The sequence below is a fragment of the Tamandua tetradactyla genome, chromosome X (genome assembly GCF_023851605.1).
Source record: "Tamandua tetradactyla isolate mTamTet1 chromosome X, mTamTet1.pri, whole genome shotgun sequence".
Lineage (NCBI taxonomy): Eukaryota > Metazoa > Chordata > Mammalia > Pilosa > Myrmecophagidae > Tamandua > Tamandua tetradactyla.
In genome coordinates this window covers 19,661,133-19,679,860 of record NC_135353.1, presented here as the reverse complement: position 1 = coordinate 19,679,860, position 18,728 = coordinate 19,661,133, and the positions used below count along the sequence as shown (strand labels likewise).

The 18,728-nt window shown below is 36.8% G+C and overlaps 1 protein-coding gene across 2 annotated transcripts in view; it reads right to left on the bottom strand.

Moving 5' to 3' along the window:
• FGF13 (fibroblast growth factor 13) overlaps nt 1–18,728 on the bottom strand; it is a 564,332-nt gene that overhangs the window by 407,745 nt on the left and 137,859 nt on the right. The gene's annotated exons all lie outside the window — the stretch shown is intronic.

Sequence of the window (18,728 nt, the reverse complement as noted above, 5' to 3'; positions counted from 1 at the left end):
CAAAGAGTATGTGTGGTTCTAAAATATAGATATCGTCTTCCTTAACCCTGCGTTCTGAGTTACTTTAACCCCAACCTGATTGGCTTCATTCTTACCTCTAAATATCAGATTATATGCATATATATATATATAACAGCCTCTTGAAATTTGGAAATAATAATTACCACTCTGGACTAAATGTGTCTGCTATAAAAGCTTACAATCTAGGCCCGTTTTCTTATAAGCATTTTCTAAAGGAGACCATACCATTGTTGCTCTTTTGTTTCTGGTTTATTTTGCCTCAACAAATTTCCCACACATTCATTCACATTGTGGCTTGCCTCATGACTTTTTTGTCGCAACACAACATTCATTCATACGTATATGCCGTCGTTCACCAATCTACTTCTCAGTCAGTGCATTCTTCAACCGCCTGCGTTCATCAGGGATCATGTATAGTGCCCAAAGTCCACAGTCCATCAACACTCTTGGGTAGCTCCTTTTTAATGAATTTGTAGTGTTTCGTATATTAGCAACATCAACCCTTTTTTGCTGTCAGACACGTACAACTATATTTTCCCAATTGATCATTTTTATGTAATAAAACCCATAAAGTTTTGGATTTTTCTTTCCTTTAAAGAGTCTGGATCCTCACCTTGCTTAAGGAACATCACCCCAAGATCATATACATATTATCTTACATTTCTTCTAAGTTTCTCAGAGTTCTCTTTTTACATTTCAACCCTTCAATACATTCAGAATTTCTCTTTGTATGTGTTGTAAAGAAGAGATTCGATTTTATTGTCTTCTGACCCCATATGTTAAAAAATCTACCCTTTCTCTACTAATTTCAAGAGCACCTTTATCATATTATCAAGTCCCCACATATACTTAGACCTATAATCTTCAATTTGTTCCATTGATTTGTTTACCCATGTTTGGATGAATATCATACTCATCTGTTTAAAGTAAGTTTCTGTTGAACTGAATTATGTACTCCAATTTAGACATGTTCTTGGTCTTGATCCTCATGCCTCTGGGTGTGGATCCATTGCAAATAGGATCTCTTGAAGATGTTATTTTAGTAACTGTGAGGCCCATGTGAATAAGGATGGACTTTAAACTGTATCACTAGGAATCCCTTATGCACAGAGTGAAATTCAAGCATAGAGTGAGAAAGCCAGAAGCCAGAAGTCAATGGAACCCAAGAAGAGAAAAAAGAAGACATTGCCATGTAACAGGAAAGTCAGGAACCCAAGGATTGCCAGCCAACCAGAATGCTACTGACTCAAGGAGGAAGCAAGCCTTCTAGCTTCTAAACCATGAGCCAATAAATTCCTGTTGTTAAGCGAAAACTAGTTTGCATTATTTGTCATAGCAGCTCAGGAAAACTAAGACAGTTTTATATCTGATGCAGGGATTCTTCCCTCCATCTTCTTCTTTTTCACGTTTCTAGTCACAATTCTAGTACATTTATTCTTCCATACGAGATTTAGAATCATGTCCTCAATTTTTAAAAACATACTGTAAGTGTGTACATAAAAATTCTTGCCACACAGGGGTACAGTCAGTTTCTTATTTAATATAGGTCTTGTTTTAGGTCCTACAATAAAATGTTGTAGCTTTTTTTTTCTTCACATAGAGTCTGTCTGCCTAACTGATTCTCTTCCTGGGTGATTTTTTAGTTACTGTTTGATGTGAATGGTCTTTTGCCCTATTTCTACCTGGTTAGTGCTAATAAAAAAAAGCAACTGACTTTTTAATATTTATTTTGCATCAAGCCACATCACTGAATTCTTCTTCATTCTTATGGTCTTATAGTTGAATCTTTTGGATTTTATAGCTACGTACTGGTATTGTATGCAAGTCATCATAAATGTCATTTGTCCTTTATATAAAAATCCATACTTTCTCTTGAAATATAACATTAATGAGCACCTCCAAAACAATGTTGAATAATAGTGATCATGGGGGAATCCCTGTCTTATTCCTGATTTTTTATTTCTCCATTTACTATTATGTGTCATCATATTCAAGAAGTATCTTTCTATTCTTATTTAAAATTGAACATCCATTCCTGACTTTTCAAACTCATAAAGTATTTTAGCTTTTCGGTATCTCCTGATGATATGACTTCTCACTTCTAAAGTGCTAAAATAATAACTCATACTGATAGATTTCCAAATGGTGAACCAGCCTTGCATTCCTAGAACAAATCCAAGTTTAAAATGATTCACTCATCACCTCTACCTCTTCCTCTTCTTTGCCCAACTGTCAACTTGAGTCCATGGAGATGAACCAGTTAATGGCAACTTATTTGGTTTCAGTGACATCAAAGACTGGCTTGTGTGCTGCTCCTGACCTTCCTGGTCTGTGCTCCAGGGAGGGGTGTCTCTGGCAGTTGTTGGCTTTTTCAGTACAGGAGCTTGCCATGAGTCACAATGGCAGCTGGGCTTCAGAGGGAAGCTGGTATGAGTTCGCTAAGTTGACTGCCTTTGCTCATGTTATTTCCATCTTGCTGACTGCATGTCTTTTCATAATTCAGTCTTATATGGTGCAGATGACAATAAGTTTTAGAATCCCACAGTATCACTTCTGATTTCTGAGATCAGTGCATTTGTGCAATGGGTAGTTAGGAGAACAATGTGAGCTACCTTTGGGGTACATCTGGCATACCAGTTGAGAGGGATCTGAATCTTTTCTGTCACAGTACAAAGCCCAGTCAATTAAAATCTTCCTCTTCCCTCGTCAGTGAACATTTAAGACAATGCATAGTGATCATCATCACATTTTTCTTTTCTAGAGTAGTTTCTCCCAGGTTGTAGCTCAGATTCCTCTCCCTTATTTGGTGAGGATGTATGGAACCTACTCTGCACATTACTCTGCAGTGAGTTGGGCTCTGTGCATCTCACATGGGTCAAAATTCTGCTCTTAAAGCACTTCATCTAACAGAGAAGAGATATGCTAACAAATCATTGCCACATGATAAGAGAAGGTATTGAAAGAAAAGGAGGTACAAGACACACATCTTTCAAGTCCACCCCTACATTCCCATCTCCATCTTAGATACTGTCACTGATTTTCTTTGTTTAGTCTCTTAAACCAGGTCCTCACTTAAAGCAGTCATCCTTCAAAAGGCTCCCTTCAAAACACTACCATCCAAAATACATAATATACAAAGAAGAGCAGCTCTTCAACTGTGTATCTCCAGCAGCACCTAACCCAGAGCTTTGCTCTGTTTCAGTAGGTGCCCTGTCTGTGTTTTAGAATGCATGCATGAATGATTGAATGAATGAAGTCAAATATCAAAAGCATTAGAGCCTATAGAGGAAGAAGGAGAAGAAAAAGTGAATGAATGAACAGGTAGAAAACCAGCTGAAAATAAGTAGAGAAATGCACATAAAAGCATCATCAGTGCCACAATGCTCTCTGAAGCATGTAAAATGGCATTAATAGCACCACTGTGTCTCAGAGGGAGGCCACTATGTTTTAAAATGGAAATGTGCAATACGCCTCCAGTTTTATTTTCTTAGAGACGCTGGGTGTATCCTGGCAAAATCTGGATTTTGTTTCTCTTGCATGTGTTTTTTAGTCACTTAGAAATGTAGTCTCTTCAGAAGAATCATTTTCAGTCATAGTTTAATTCAGATTGCCTGAAATAACTCTATGCCTCAAATAAATCAGCCTTTACTATACATCTATAAAAATGACCGACACTCCATACATACTCTGCCTTGAGGCTCTTTGTCATGACATCCTTTGTGTAAGTGAGAGAAGCACTGCCGGAAATTTCAGTTGTTTACTGTGCAATTCAATAAACTTTCTGTTGCTTGGAATAGCTGGGGAATGGCATATCTTGATTAAAAAAAATTCTAGTTATTTGCGACCCACCAAGAATACTTAGCATTCCATTAAATATGCCACACACAGAGAGAAAGGGGCAACAATAAAAGGGCAGTAAGCCAAATTTGACCTTTCTTTGATGATTCAGAAGCTCTGTTGGGTCTAGCTGTAAGATGCACCTATGTAGCAGAGTAGGGTGTCACTGGGCATATCTTTTACCATTATCCTTCCAGTCCAATGGGTGTCTAACATATCAGTAATTGAAGAAACCTCAAGAGACACCCACATCAGTGAAGACCTGGTGGCTTTCAATTTTGCTCAGGCATTAGAGCCCTTTCTTAAGAGAAACCATGAGAAGAGCCCCCAATATATAAAAGAGCAGAAAACTAAACTACTTGGAGTGGCAGTGGGGTTGCGATTGAGGTCTCAGAGCCCTGCCTTCAGCAATCTCTGATGCACCTCTGTGGAATCCTAGGAACCTGCAGAATACAGTTTATAATTATGAGTTCTGCCTAGACCAGGATGAGGAAACTGAATCTCATTGCATCAGAGCAACTTTCTCAGGGTCACACTACAAAGCAACAACAGATTTGGAACTAGAAGCCATGGCCCTCGACTCACAATCAAAAACCATTTTCCACCCCTAGCTATCTACCTCCATGTTCTCTTGCATTGTATTTGCTCTAGAAAAGAGGTGTTAGCACTGGCTTCTAAGAATTTCGTGGTAAACATATGACTGATTTCAGCCATGTTCTGAAAGTCCTGTGGGTAGAACTAGATTTTTCTCTTATTTTAGGCCATTAATTCAACAATGGGATACCCCAGGTCCAGAAATTGGTGTATCAATTACAAGCCTCTGAAGCTTTTTTCTAACATTTACTTGGATAAGCATTGTTTTGCTCACTCATCTACACATAGTTTTATGAGGTATACTGATGTTCCAATTGAAACATTCCTTCTTATATTGTTGGCCTTCTTTTAGGATCTAACACCTTAGCACCGGTAATAATGGTTGTTAAGATTCGTATTAAAATCATGAATCAGGGTGGTGCAAATGGTGGCTCAGTGGCAAGAATACTCACCTGCCTAGCTGGAGACCTGGGTTCAATTCCCAGAGCCTGCCCATGCCAGAAAAAAAAAAAAGTAAAAAAAAATTCATGAATCAAAAACAATTAAAAATAGACTATGACATGCTTGGATGTGGGGACTCTGTTTTCATCACCCCACCCCGTATCACACTAGCACAGGGTTAGGAAGCAAATCAATATGTTTTATCAATAAATAAGTGAATGGAAGGCTCTGGGGGATTTAGGAATTTGGAGAATTAGTGAAGCCCTCTATTATTGTTCCTGATCCACAGCCTTCTCTGGTGGAGAATCTAACAGTAGTACTATTTAAAGAAGATCTACTAAACCCCAGGGGTATCACCTGTTATTTCCCTAAAATGTGTATATGACCATCACATTTTATGGCTTAGGAACTGGGACTCACTTAATTATAGAAGAACCGATTAAGGTTCTTCTATCTGAAGTAAATACACTGTGAGCCAAGGGATCAAACCATGAAACCTGGGCAGCCAGTGAGAGCATTCATGTCTCCTTCTGAGGAGTAGGGACAAGTAAATTGACCCAGGGAGGTCATCGCGGGGTGATGATTATGGTGTTTGTGTTTACAACAACTTCCGTAATCTCCTTTGAAAAAAATACAAACCTCATGAAATTATAGGACGCTGTTGTTATTACAAGGAATTTTGAAAACTGCTGAATGTACTTTTAACTCAAAAGATTGTGCTGGGAATCATTTTAATTCAGGTTCTCATTTGGTATGAAAGCAATAAACATTCTTTTTAAAGGATTTCTTTCTCTGCTTTAAGTGGTTATGAGTAATAATGTGGGTGTTAAATCTTCTTAATTCTTCCTGAGCTATTTGAAATTCTTAATCATGATCAGAGTATAAAACAGAATAAGATATCATACGTGTATCATTAAAAACCGTATTTGCTGAAAAGTCACTTTAAATTTTCTTTCTCTGGCTTAAATGGTGGTGGTGGAGCACGCAAACTTTCAATGATGAGAGAGCTGCTGCTTTGCCTTTCAATTTAAACCCCGGAAGCATGCAGGTTTTTCCCCCACCTGCTAAAGATTAATTTCAATTTCTGCAAATAAGTAGCAGAGGGAAAGCAAAGATCAGTGAAAGAAGTTGGCTGGGGAAGTAGGAAGAATGTTGGAAGAGGAATCAGAAGACCTGACCTGAAGGCCCAGGTTGACTAGTCATGTCACTTCCCCTCTCTAAGCTCCAACTTTCTCATCTCTCAAAGAATGGGATTGGGTGGATAGACCTTTAAGGCCTTCGGGCACTCAGTCATGAAGATTTTATGAGCTAAAGAATGGAGGACAACAGTCTACCTGTAAAATACAGTCACCCAGCAAAGGTACTTCAGGCACCTTCATTACATCAGGCCTGTGCTGAGGAAAAAGAGGCAAGTAGAATACTTAGGTAACTTAGAAGCTAATGAGGAGACAGTCACATACAAGGATGGTTTTAACACTATGCCATAAGCAATGGGCCCTCTGAGGGAGGTCACCAATGCATACAGCAGAGGGAAGAGTCAAGGAAGGCATCCCAACAGCAGAGACATCTGAGCTAAATCTTAAATGCTCTATCTGCACATTTTAGAAAAGATAACAAAATTGGTTGCTCCAATTAAGACCCAGCATAGGAAATTATCTAAGATTAGTTATTTCAACTAAGTTAGGTTTGCAATTATTTTCTGAGTATGAAAGCAGACATAAAAACCTATAGAGGAAATAAAAACCTATAGATTTCCCACAAGAATGGCTAAAATTAAAAACACTGAACAAACCAAGTGTCAGATAAATGTGGAGCAACTGGAACTCTTATACAATGCTGATGAGAATGCAAAATGGTGCAGCCACTTTGGAAGGCGGTTTGGCAGCTAACCAAAAAGTTATAGAGTTACGGTATGACCATAACAAACATGTCCTTGCAAAAACTTATGAATTCTCAAAAAAGTCCCAAAGAAGAAACAACCCAAATGCCCATCAAGTAATGGAGAGATAAACAAAATGTGGTTATGTCCATACAATCTATTATTCATCAGCAAAAAGAAATGAGGTAATGATACATGTGTACCAGTTTGAAAGCATTGTGTACCCCAGAAAAGCCATGTTTTAATCCTGTTCCAATCTAGTAGGGGAAGCCACTTCTTTTATGATTCAATACTATAGGTTAGAAACTTTTGAACAGATTATCTCCACAGGGAAGTGGCGCACCCAATTGTGGGTGTGACCTTTTGATTAGATGGAGATGTGACTCCACCCATTTCAGGCAGGTTTTGATTAGTTTACTGGAATCTTTTAAAAGAAGAAACATTTTGGAGAAAGTCAGAAATGACAGAGCCAACAGAAACTTCAGATGCTGACACTTGGAGAACAGAGACATGGATATTTGGAGATGCTTGGAGCCCAGCAGATATCAACATGAGATGTTAAGCCAGAACCTGGAGAAAGCCAAGAGAAGCCAAGAGATAAAAGCCATCTCTGATAAGCAAAGTGAGGAACCCCCAAAGAAACAGAGGCTGAAAGCAACAGAGCCCAGGAGTAAGGGACCAATAGATACCTACCCAACTGACAAAGGTGTTCCTGATCCATCAGCCTTCCTTGATTAAGGTATCTTTCACTGGATGCCTTAGTTTGCACATTTTATTGGCTTAGAACTGTAAACTTGTAACTTACTATTAAATTCCCCTTTTTAAAAACTGTTACAGTTCTAGTATATCACATTCTGCAGAGCTTGCAAACTAATACAAGATGCTACAAGGTGGATGGACCTTGAAAACATTATGCTAAGTGAAAGAAGCTAGTCACAGTAGATCACATAACAGGATATTGTATTAACCCATTTATATGAAATATCCAGAATAGGCAAATCCAACCTACAGTGTTAGAAGTTGTGGTGGTTACCCTTGTCGTGAAGCATAGCATTGGAAGGCAACAGGACAAGGACTTCTGGGGTACTAGTAATGTTATTCTTTTTATTTGGGTGCTGGCCACAATGGTCTATTCAAAATGTGAACATTCAATGAAATATACATTTAGGATTTGTGCACTTTTCTATATGAATGTCATTCTCCTAAAGTAATGTACTGAAAAAAAATCTATTGAGGCTATTTATAATTCAGCTGTTTCTATATTCTGTGGGAATGTTAACTCAACACAGCAAAATACCTGCATCATCTGGAATGCTATGTTTGAACACACACACACACACACATACACACACACACACAAGCCAGAAAAGGAGCAGTGAGGCTTTGATGTGGTTTTCTTCTCTTACTCCCTGGAATGCGCTTCAAACATTTTCAAGATCATAAATAACAAGCATCCTATGGCTGGCACCTTGGGTACCCAAGGTTTGAGGGCAGACATTTTAAATATAAAAGGCAATGATTCTATAAAACCAACGTTTTCATCATGGAAGTTCTTTTCAAGCAGATTTATTCTTCCCTTCCTTCCTTCCTCCCTCCCTCCCTCCCTCCCTCCCTCCCTCCCTCCCTCCCTTCCTTCCTTTCATCCATTCATCCATCCATCCATTTATTCATCCAACTGCCCACCCATCTATTTATTTAACAAATACTGAGCTCCAGCCATGTGACAGAAGCTGTGCTAGGCCTTCAGGCCACAGCAGTAACAAGATAGACAAAAATCCATGCCCTCGTGGGGTTTATAAAAAGGACATCAACGCTAAGGTTTGTCTGAGAATTCTAGAACTGAATCTAAGGTCACGGATGCTCATGGGGCTTATAGAGACTTTAAAGCCTCCTTAACCCTAGATCTAGTCACATAAATGACTAAAATGTCTTTTCTTGGGCAGTGGGCTAGAACCAATTTCTTATGTAAGTTGCTGAATTGACTAGTCAGTGATTTTAAAACAGTGTCCTTGCACACTGATTCTCAACACCTTGTTAGAAGTGCATCCAAGTGAGGTGAGAAAACATTCATAAATCAATAACTCTATAGAAGGGTTGCTATAGTCAGCACAGAGCTGCATATGAACAAATGTAGGTAATAATCACGGGCTTCCAGAATGGACAGAAAAAGTTTCAATTGAATATATAATTCTATCATGCTCTTTCATATATGCAGAGAGGATTTCAGATCAAACACCAAGACCCATGAACTCTACCACCTAAAATGTGGTGACAGGATTCTATATAGCCTCATGATGAAGTACTCATTTGATCTCTTCTGGCCTTTCCTTCTTCTGTCTTTGAAAGTTATACTGAGTTCAAGGGGATTAATCAACCAAAAAAGTTACTCTTCAGAACTGTCTTCAACTTTCATGTTCTGAGGTTGAAAGAAAAAGGGGAAAGGGAAGTAACGAAGAAAGAGAAAAGACTTTGAGCATCACTTTCATTATTAATGTGGCCAAAAGCCTGAAAATTCTGAATTTTGGTGAAATGACTTTCTAATCTTTAACAAAAAGCCAACCAAAAGTTAACTGATCAGAAAAATAACCACTGAGCCCTTTTCTTTAATAAAGTTTTCAGTGATGCATAGCGAGAGAAAGAGAGGGAAAACAATTTTTTTTTTAAGTTCCTCTGGTTCAGCTTGTAAATTCAGCCTTTTAGTCTAGAATCTTGAGTCATCTGATCCTTCAACTCACCCCAGCAGAGAGCCATCACACAGTGTACCTGAGTCACCGCCACAATAATAGATGATGTTACACCAGGCTTTTCTTCAAGGGTAAAGAAAATCATCTGTAAGTAATAAAATTCCATGAAGGTTTCCTGGCTTGTCCGCTTTGGGTATGTCAAGCACCTAGAGATAGGACTGAATTCTTACAACTGTTTCCTCAGAAAACCTGCTGGCCCACTGCACAAAGACCCCATGAGACATTATAGATATGACAAATGCTTTATGTACCTGCCCTTTTGTGCAAATGTACTGTACTCTATACATATCCTCTTTCAAATTGCTTTGTGTAACCAACATGGTATTTTCCTGAATCATCCTTTTGGGTATATGTGGAGATACTTCATTCATTTGAACTCCCATATAGCCTTCCATTTTAAAATATGCTACAATTTATAATATAGTAGACATTCCTTTTTTAAAGTGTGGCAATCAACATTCTTGTGTACATCTCCTTGTGCACATATGCAAGGATTACTCCATGGAAAATACTTAAAAGAGGGATCTGGGGATCATAATAAAGGATGCCCACCTTTAACTTTGGCAGGTATTGCTACAGTGCTCTTTCCTAAGCAGTTGTCAGAAAAACTATACCCTCATTAGAACTCCTAGCTCCCCGATGTCTTCCCTTGGTATGGCCATTTGGTATGATCACACCTTTTAATATTTGCCGATTGGATGGCTGTGAAAGGTCACCTTATTTTGACTTTACATTTACATATCCCTCATTTCAAGTGAGGCTGAGTGACTTATTTTCTTAATTTAGAGGTGCCTCCGTTTTTCTCTTCTGTAAATTAACTAGATGTATCCTTTGCACATTTTTCTAATGGATTGTTTGTGATAACTTCTGGATGTTAAGCCTCCATTATTTATAGTAGCTAAAAATATCTTCTACCAGTCTGTGATTAATTTTTTAAACTTTCTGTGTTGTACATATGTTTTATTTTTTCCTCTTTTCATTGTTGTATTTTTTCATCATGTAAGAGTTTTTATTTTTAATGAAGTCAAATTATAAAGCTTTTCTGCTATGGTTTCCACTTTATAGTTTTAAGAAATCCTGCGCTACCTTGAGATCATGATGATGTTGTTTAAAACCTTTAGAAGAAAATAATTTTTCCTTTTAACATTTAGGTCTTTAGTCCATCTTGAATTTATATATTTGTAGGGTCTAATTAGAGAATGCTTACTTTTGTTCATATGAATAGCCAATTATCCCAGTACTATTCATCAAATAATTCTCTCTTCATTGATTTGTAGTGCCCCCTGTCTGTCATATACCAATTTCTCCTATATGTGCGCTTGTTGCTGGAATTTTGATTCTGTTTCATTGGTATATTGATCAATTCCTGTACCAATGCCACATTTTTTATTAATATGGCTTAATAGCATTTCTTACTATCTGACAGAGTGACTGTTTTCACCTCATTCTTTTTCTCCAGGAAAATCTAGGCTAATCTTTGCCCTTTCTCTTTCCATAGGAATTTTAGCATAAGTTTGCCAAGTTCCATGAAAAAATTCCATTGGGATTTGATTTGATTGGAATTGCATTGAACTATAATTTAATTTGTGGAGAATTGACTTTCTGTGACATTCAGTCTTAGAATGCATCAAAGTGGCATATTTCTTCATGTTATTTATATTTAACACGTTTATGATCTTCTGTACAGTTTCATAATATTTCCTTAAAGGTCTTGTATGTATTTTGTTAGATAAATCTCTAAATTTATTATGCTTTTTGCTTCTGTTATGAATAGAATTTTTTCCATTCCAATTTAGCAATTCATGCTGTAAATAAACTCTAATTCTAGTGTATGTACCCATAATTTAAATCAATAGCTAAGGAAAAAGATCTTACGTGCTTGAAAGTGGCTGACATTCTGAGCTCACCAAATTATAGTCAAGCTTTTCCTTTTATTAAACAAAGAAAGACAATTCTTGTTATGGTCAGAGTCTGCATTTTAGTGTATAATACTATTTCTCCAAACTGTATTTCAGAAGGGATATTGTTTTCTATAAAAGCCTCTAAATTTCCTACATGGTACTCCAGTTCATCATGGTGGTTTTAAATACAGAGATTTTTTCTCTTATTCTTTAGAATATGCATTTGTCCTTAATTTTCACTCACTTGATGGTTGTAGTTATAAATACGGAGATGGCTACGGACCCGTTCTACCTCTTGGAGAGTCCAATGCAGTAGGTACTTTTCCAAAAGTCATATTGTTCTTATTAGAAGATTCTTGGTTTAGAGAGCATTGATCATTCATACACACACACACACACACACACACACACACACACACACACACATTTACACACATATTTACGGCATGGAAACACACTCAACTTTTTTCTTTTTCCTACATAGAGTTGCTTCTTCTTGACACTATATACCTTGTTCTGCATTTATACTCCTTTTTGACTGTTCTCATTTCTAGTCATTCTGTCTTTATATCGCCCCTTTAAATTTTTGAAGATATCATCTTTACAGACCAAAGCCTCTTTGCCATTTTCCACTTATTTTAGATTTAAGTTCATATTCTTTTGTAATTCAACACTTAGTATGAAAGAACTATGTTCCATCAACTTGATATCATACTCATTTGCATATTCAAGATGACTTGTGTCCTCTGCATTGGACTCTCCAAGAGGTGGAACGGATCCATAGCCTTCTCAGTATTTATAACTACAACCATCAATCAAGACCTTCTACTTCTAAATCTTCATCAATATTCACAATTTTTAAGGATTCCTTTAGGTGCTAATCATACATCAGTTTTTCAGGATAGTTGAAAAATCTTCTTGCAGGATTTGCAAGTGTTTCTTAGTTATTTGTGAAATTCTTAAAGCATTCATTTCCTTTTGGTCTTCCCATTGGCCCATACTACTCTTTTTACATTTTTTTTCACTTGAACCTTTCTAAAATACCTTTTAAAAGTCAACAGTTTCAGTTCAAAAGAAAAGCAACTTGATGAAATTCTTGCTTAAATACACTCAGGTGAGGGAACACATTATGTAACAAGGTTTTGGCTCCTTTTTTTGGGTAAGATCGGAACCCACTGAATTTTTAATAAGCTGATACAAGAAGAATCAGTGTTATCACTTTGATTTTTTATTTCTATAGTAGGAGTTGAATCAAAGTCACTACAGACATGGAAGAGGAACCACTGCAAAGGGATATTCTCTAAATTCTTCCCAACAATCTTGTTTCCTCTTCATGTATTATTTCCTTTAAATTGGTTAATTCCTTCTTAGAAGGCCTGGAAGAAAGGAAGTGCAAAACTTCATGACCTAAGCATATTGGTTAGGGGGCAGGCTCAAATATTGCACAACTAAATTAAGACCTGAAAGATAATGAGAGGTAGGAGAAGATACACCAATGGGTATATTTGCATGCCGTCTTCATTGTCAGGAATGCCTTTTATATCATTTTCTCCATGGGTCTTACTTGATTTTTATATGTTGAACCTATAACCAGAAGTCCTGTAGAACTCTATATTAGTTTTATTAGAGTGTCTGCATGTTCTCTTACATTTTCTGTACAGAAAGGCAATCATGTCATTTGTGAGAAGAATAATGCATTTTGTTTTTTGATCCTCATACTTTCCTCTATCAGTGAGCTGGTTAAGATCCTTATAATGCTGAATAAAAATGGTGATGAGAGATTTTCTTGTCTTACTCCTGACTTGAAAGGGACAACTGGACATCTAATATTTCATCATTAAGCATGTTTGCTACAGAGTTTTTGAAGATCATCTTCATCAGATGAAGTCTCTATTTCTAGTTTAAGGTTTTCTTTTTGCTCTTAATCACAAATGTTTTCTAAAGTTTGTTGAATGAGTTCTGTAGCTCTTGAGATGATCTTAAGTTTTTTTCCTCCTTTATTCTACTTTATAGTTGCTGATTTCATCCTGCATTTCATTTTTGTAAAGGTGATCTAAATCTACCACTACCATTGAGAATTTGTCAATTTATCCTTATAGTTCTGCCAATTTTTGCTTGATGAACTTTAAAGATAGGTTGTTAGATGCACCATGATCAAGATGGTTATATTTTATGTAGAATTATTCCTTTTATCATTAAGTAATGGCCTTCTTTATCCTTAATAATGTTTTTTGTCATTAATGCCATAATGCTTTCTGTTTGATATTTCCTGAACTATATTTTTATGCTAAAATTTGACTGGTGCTTATTTTCCATCTTACTTTTAATATTTCTTTGTCATTATGTTTTAATACTATCTAGTGCAAAGAGCACAGAGCTGGACTTTTTCTTAAATTCTTGTCAGAGAATCTTTATCTTTTAAAAAAATAATTTACTCTAGTTATATTTATCATGATTATGAATAATTTCTACCATCTAACTCTTACTTTTATATTTACCACTTTTTTCCCTACTTTTCTGCCTTGCATTTTATTGACAGAATTTTCTATTTTCTTTTTTATACCTTCTATTAGGTTAGAAATTTATATTCTGCTGTCCTTCTGTAGTGGTACCCATAATTTTTTTACATGACACTTGACACTTTTTTTTGTAAATTCATAGTTTATAATTCCTATTTCGTCGTAAAATAGGTTCTTCACTGTTTGCAAGGTTATATCAGAGTTGCAAAATTCATCTCTCCTTTCCCATGTTTTTTTTAGCATTTCCTGTGTTCCTCCATTCAATCGTGGCTGCCGCAATCAAACAGACAGAAAGCACAAGGAGGATTCTTCTCCTTGCATCCGTGGTAGAAAACTTAGGTGCAGACATTAACTACTCCAGGTCTGTCAAACAGATGAATGATACTTGACTTTTAAAAATGTGAAGCTAAGCAATGCAAGATATTGGAATATTTTAAATTGAATTACCCCTAACCAACTTACACGTTTTATTTTATTGTTCAGTATTTTAGTTCCACCTCATTTTAACCTCCTCAAAGTAATGATTATTATTGTGTATACCTATGTGTTTATCAATAGCATTCCCTCCATTGCTTAGGGCATCCCATGCTTTCTTTCTGTGTTTCATCAATTTCCAAGTTTAGTGCATCTTGTAACATTACTTTTATCAAAGTCTGTTAATCATGAAATTCTTCTGGCATTCTCATCTCAAAATATCTTTATTTCACCCTCTATCCATAGTTTATTTCCTCTATCACAATAGTTTAGCTGGATATAGAATTCTAGGTTAACAATTATTTTTCCTCACCCATTTGAAGGTACTATTCAATTGCCTTTTCACCATAACTGTTGCTAGTAAGAAGTCTACTGTCCTGTAATTTACAGTCTTTATAGGTAATCTCTTTTTTCTCTAATTACTTTTAGGATTTTCTTTCTCAGTGCTTTGAAATTTCACTCTAATGGGTCTATGTTTAATTGCTATCATGCATGATTCTACTTAGGAGTCAATGTGCTCCTTCAAATTGAATATCCACTTATTTCTTCAACTCTGGAAAATTATGGCCATTATCTATTTGAACATTGACTTCCCTAAATTCTCTCTATTCTCTCCTTCTGGAAACTCTATTAGTATAGTGTATATTGACCTGCTCATTTTACCTCCATGTCATTTGATCTCTTATACATCTCTTTATGTCTCTCTGTAGCATTCTGGATGATTTCCTCAAATTAATTTTTTCATCACTATTATTTATTCTAAATTATGTTTAATTGACTATTTCATATTTTTAAATTTCAGTAATAATTGTGTTTCTATTCCGTTCATATTTCCGTTGCATATTTCCGTTCAAATCTGCCATTTATTCTTATTTTCTAATGAAAGAAAAGGATCCTTTTCTTTCATTAGAGTTTCTAATCCTTCTTTGATCTAGTGAATCATTTTAAACATTTTATTTTATAGTGTTTGTCTTGTTTTACTTTTTCTAGTCTGGGGCTGCTTATTCTCCCATTTTCTGTGCCTTGTGTCTTTTCTTACATTTTCTTTTTGTCATCAGGGTTCTCTATCCTTTTCTTCACAGAACTCTAGGGCACTGTTCAGTGCAAGGAGCACATGCTTTGGAACCAGGTAGACCTGGGAAAAGTCACTTAAGCTCTCTGAGCCTCAGTTTCCTCATCTGCGAAGTAGAGATAATGATGAAAATCCCAACCTTATAAGAGCTGTTGTGAGGCCCAAAGGAAATAATGAGCTTAAGGTAGCTGGCATATAGGACAATTTTAATAACGACTAGCCTTTTAACCCCCTAAGCCACCTACTCTTTTCCTCTCTTGTAGGGAAATTATCCTTCTGTCTTGTATTATAGATCCCTAGGTACTACCTTTATCCTACCTAATTGATAAAAAGTTTCCTGCCTAGTCAAGTGGGGAGAGGAAGGGGTTGAGTATTCCCATCATTGACTTCCCTCAAATGGGTGAGTAGCCAAACCACCGCCATCCCTTGTCCAAACTACTCTAACAATCACCTAAATATAGTCTTTCCTGACTCTGGTGTGGCTCCTGCTTTAATCCATTCTCTACTTTACAGCCAGAGACGTCTATTGAAAACAATATCTTACTTTAAAAACATCAATGCTTCCTATTATTCTTACAATTACGTTAAAACTTTTTACCATGGAAACGAATGCCTGGAAGACTCCATTTCCATTCCTATGTCCTTAGTCTCAGCTTTTGCCACTTTATTCCTCATTTACTGTCCATCATACATGGTGGCCTTACTTTAATGTACTAGAACATACTGCACTTTCTTTTGCCTTTAAGATTTTTGAGCTTGATCTTACCTTTCAGGAAAGATAACTTTTCTTAGATAACTCCAATTCATCCCTCATGGCTCAGCTCAAACGTCAAGCTTTATGGCCTCAAAATGACTTCAATATGCCCCAATCTAAGTCAGAGCTCTCACAGCATGTACTTTTTATTCATGGCACTTAGCATATTTGTAACATAGTAAGCTCCCTAACTTTTTGGTGAATGCAGGAATCATTTAATTAAATGCTTTTTCCAGGACTAGATGGTAAGCTCCAGTGCCATCTCAACAGATGAAGAGGCAGTAGATCCAAGATTTAAAACCAGGGATTCAATCTCTTCCAACTGTGCCTTTCTCCACTCCTCTCCACTCTTCTGCCCCCTATCTATCTGGCATCCTCACAACAGGCCCTGATTGATTTTCCATTGGGGGCTCAGCTGAGGCTATTCCCGGCTCCATTTAGACACACACTGGCAAATGCTCCTGGTCCAGGGACAAACTTCATGTAAGTAGGAGCAGTTACCTGCAAATTCCTGAAATGCAACCATCAGAGGGCTGTTCTTTCCATTAAGGATACTCCAGGTATTGCAGTTTTAACAAGCCCATAAGCTCTTTGTAGGGGAAGGTAATACTTTCCCTACTCATCCCTCAGTTGATGTGTTTATGAGTCCACTCTCTTCACCTGGCTCAGAATGAGCTAAAGTGCTCAAATAATTAGATGGAAGAAGGAAATGAAATCAGAAGCATGAAGGAGAAAAGAAGAGGCTCTCCATTTAGACACAAGCCAAATCTGCCTCTCTTTTCCAGCTTACTTTCCCATTTGCCATTAGTTTGGAATGTTTAATTGGGTTTTTAAACCTGTAGATACCTTTATGTTAAACTGCATTTTCCGAACTAATAGCAAATGGGATATATATATGTATGTATGTATAGGCATCTAAATGTTTTTTTTTCTCCAAGTACCTTCATTTATGTGTCTGGTATCTATAATAATCAGCAAACACTGCCCATAAGAAAAAGTGGTCTCTGATGATTATACTGGTGCCCTAATCAGACCATTTAGAACTCATGTGTGTGGAGCTAGCCTTCCCTACATTTAAAGTTTCCCATTAGCAAGAACATGATAAAAATGGCTTTCCCTGGTCACCTAACACTGAAGCACACTGTAGGCCATTAGCATGTGTGCTGGATTAGAAAACCCAAAAAGTGTAAAATGAGAATTTACAATGTGAGTGTGGCCTTAATATCCCATGATCAAATACAATTAGTGCAATTACTGGAATAAATGCACTGGTACTGAAGAGTAATTTGCACTCATTTGGCTACCAAACTATTCACTTTCATGTTCACCTGAACCTAAAAAGGAAAAGGAAAAGGAAGAGGGAGGCCACAGCATCTTCACTGAGTACAGAGATTAATTTGTCTTAATTAATTAGTAGGTGGGATCTTTTTTTAATGACCTGATGTTTTCTCAACACTGTCAACTCTTGAACTTGGTAAAATAAGAATATTAAATAGAAATAAGAATAAAATGCAGCTCTATGCCACCATAATAATTCTAATGAATTATATGATCATGCAACACAACTAAACATTAAGAAGAGGGAAAAGAAGCACTTAACTTACACAGTATCTCTCTCTTACCTAGGAATCGGGGAACATGTTTTCTCTGGTCATGGGGAGGTGAAAAAAATCCATTTTTGCCCCAGTGCCTTCCCTTATGCTCATCCTCTGATCTTCTGGAAACATTATTCCTAAACATGGTATCTTGATGGTGGCACTGCCATTTGGCACATCTGACAAATCTGAGAGTTTCCCAGAAGGGTCAGAGGAGGTAATTCAGCCTGTCTGCCACTCCAGCCCAGGGAGAAAGCTGCACCTGGCATTTGATGACACTGAAGAAGAGAAAGAATGTTCTCTCACTGAAATGGTCAAGATTTAGAGGGATAGGTTTTATGGAATGACAGCCTAGTTTTTGTATATTTCTGCACGTGAATAGTTTTGAGAATCAATGGAGCATGCTATAAAAGTGTGCTGCTGTCCAGCACTGAGGGCACAGCTTCACTTCAGGTGCATTAGTTTAGCACTGATAGCACTACTCTAGTAAGTCCCTACTGACCATTTGCCCTGTGGTTCTTATTAAGTAAAAGGAGATTCTATATTTGAAAGCAGGTACTCAAACAGATACTTGTACACCAAAGCTCACAGGACTCTTATTCAAAATAACCAAAAGGTGGAAGCAACCCATGTGTCCAACAAGAGATGAGTAGATAAACAAAATGTGGTATATCCATACAATGGAATAGTATTCAGCTATAAAAAGGAATGAAATCATGATACATGTTACAACGTGGATGAATCTTGAAGACAACATGCTGAGTGAAAAAACTCAGAAACAAAAGGAAAAAAATATTCCATGATTTATATTAAATACCTAGAAAAAGCCGATACAAAAAGACATAGAATGGATTACAGATCAGGCGTGGGGTGAGAGTGGGAATGGGGAGTTATTGT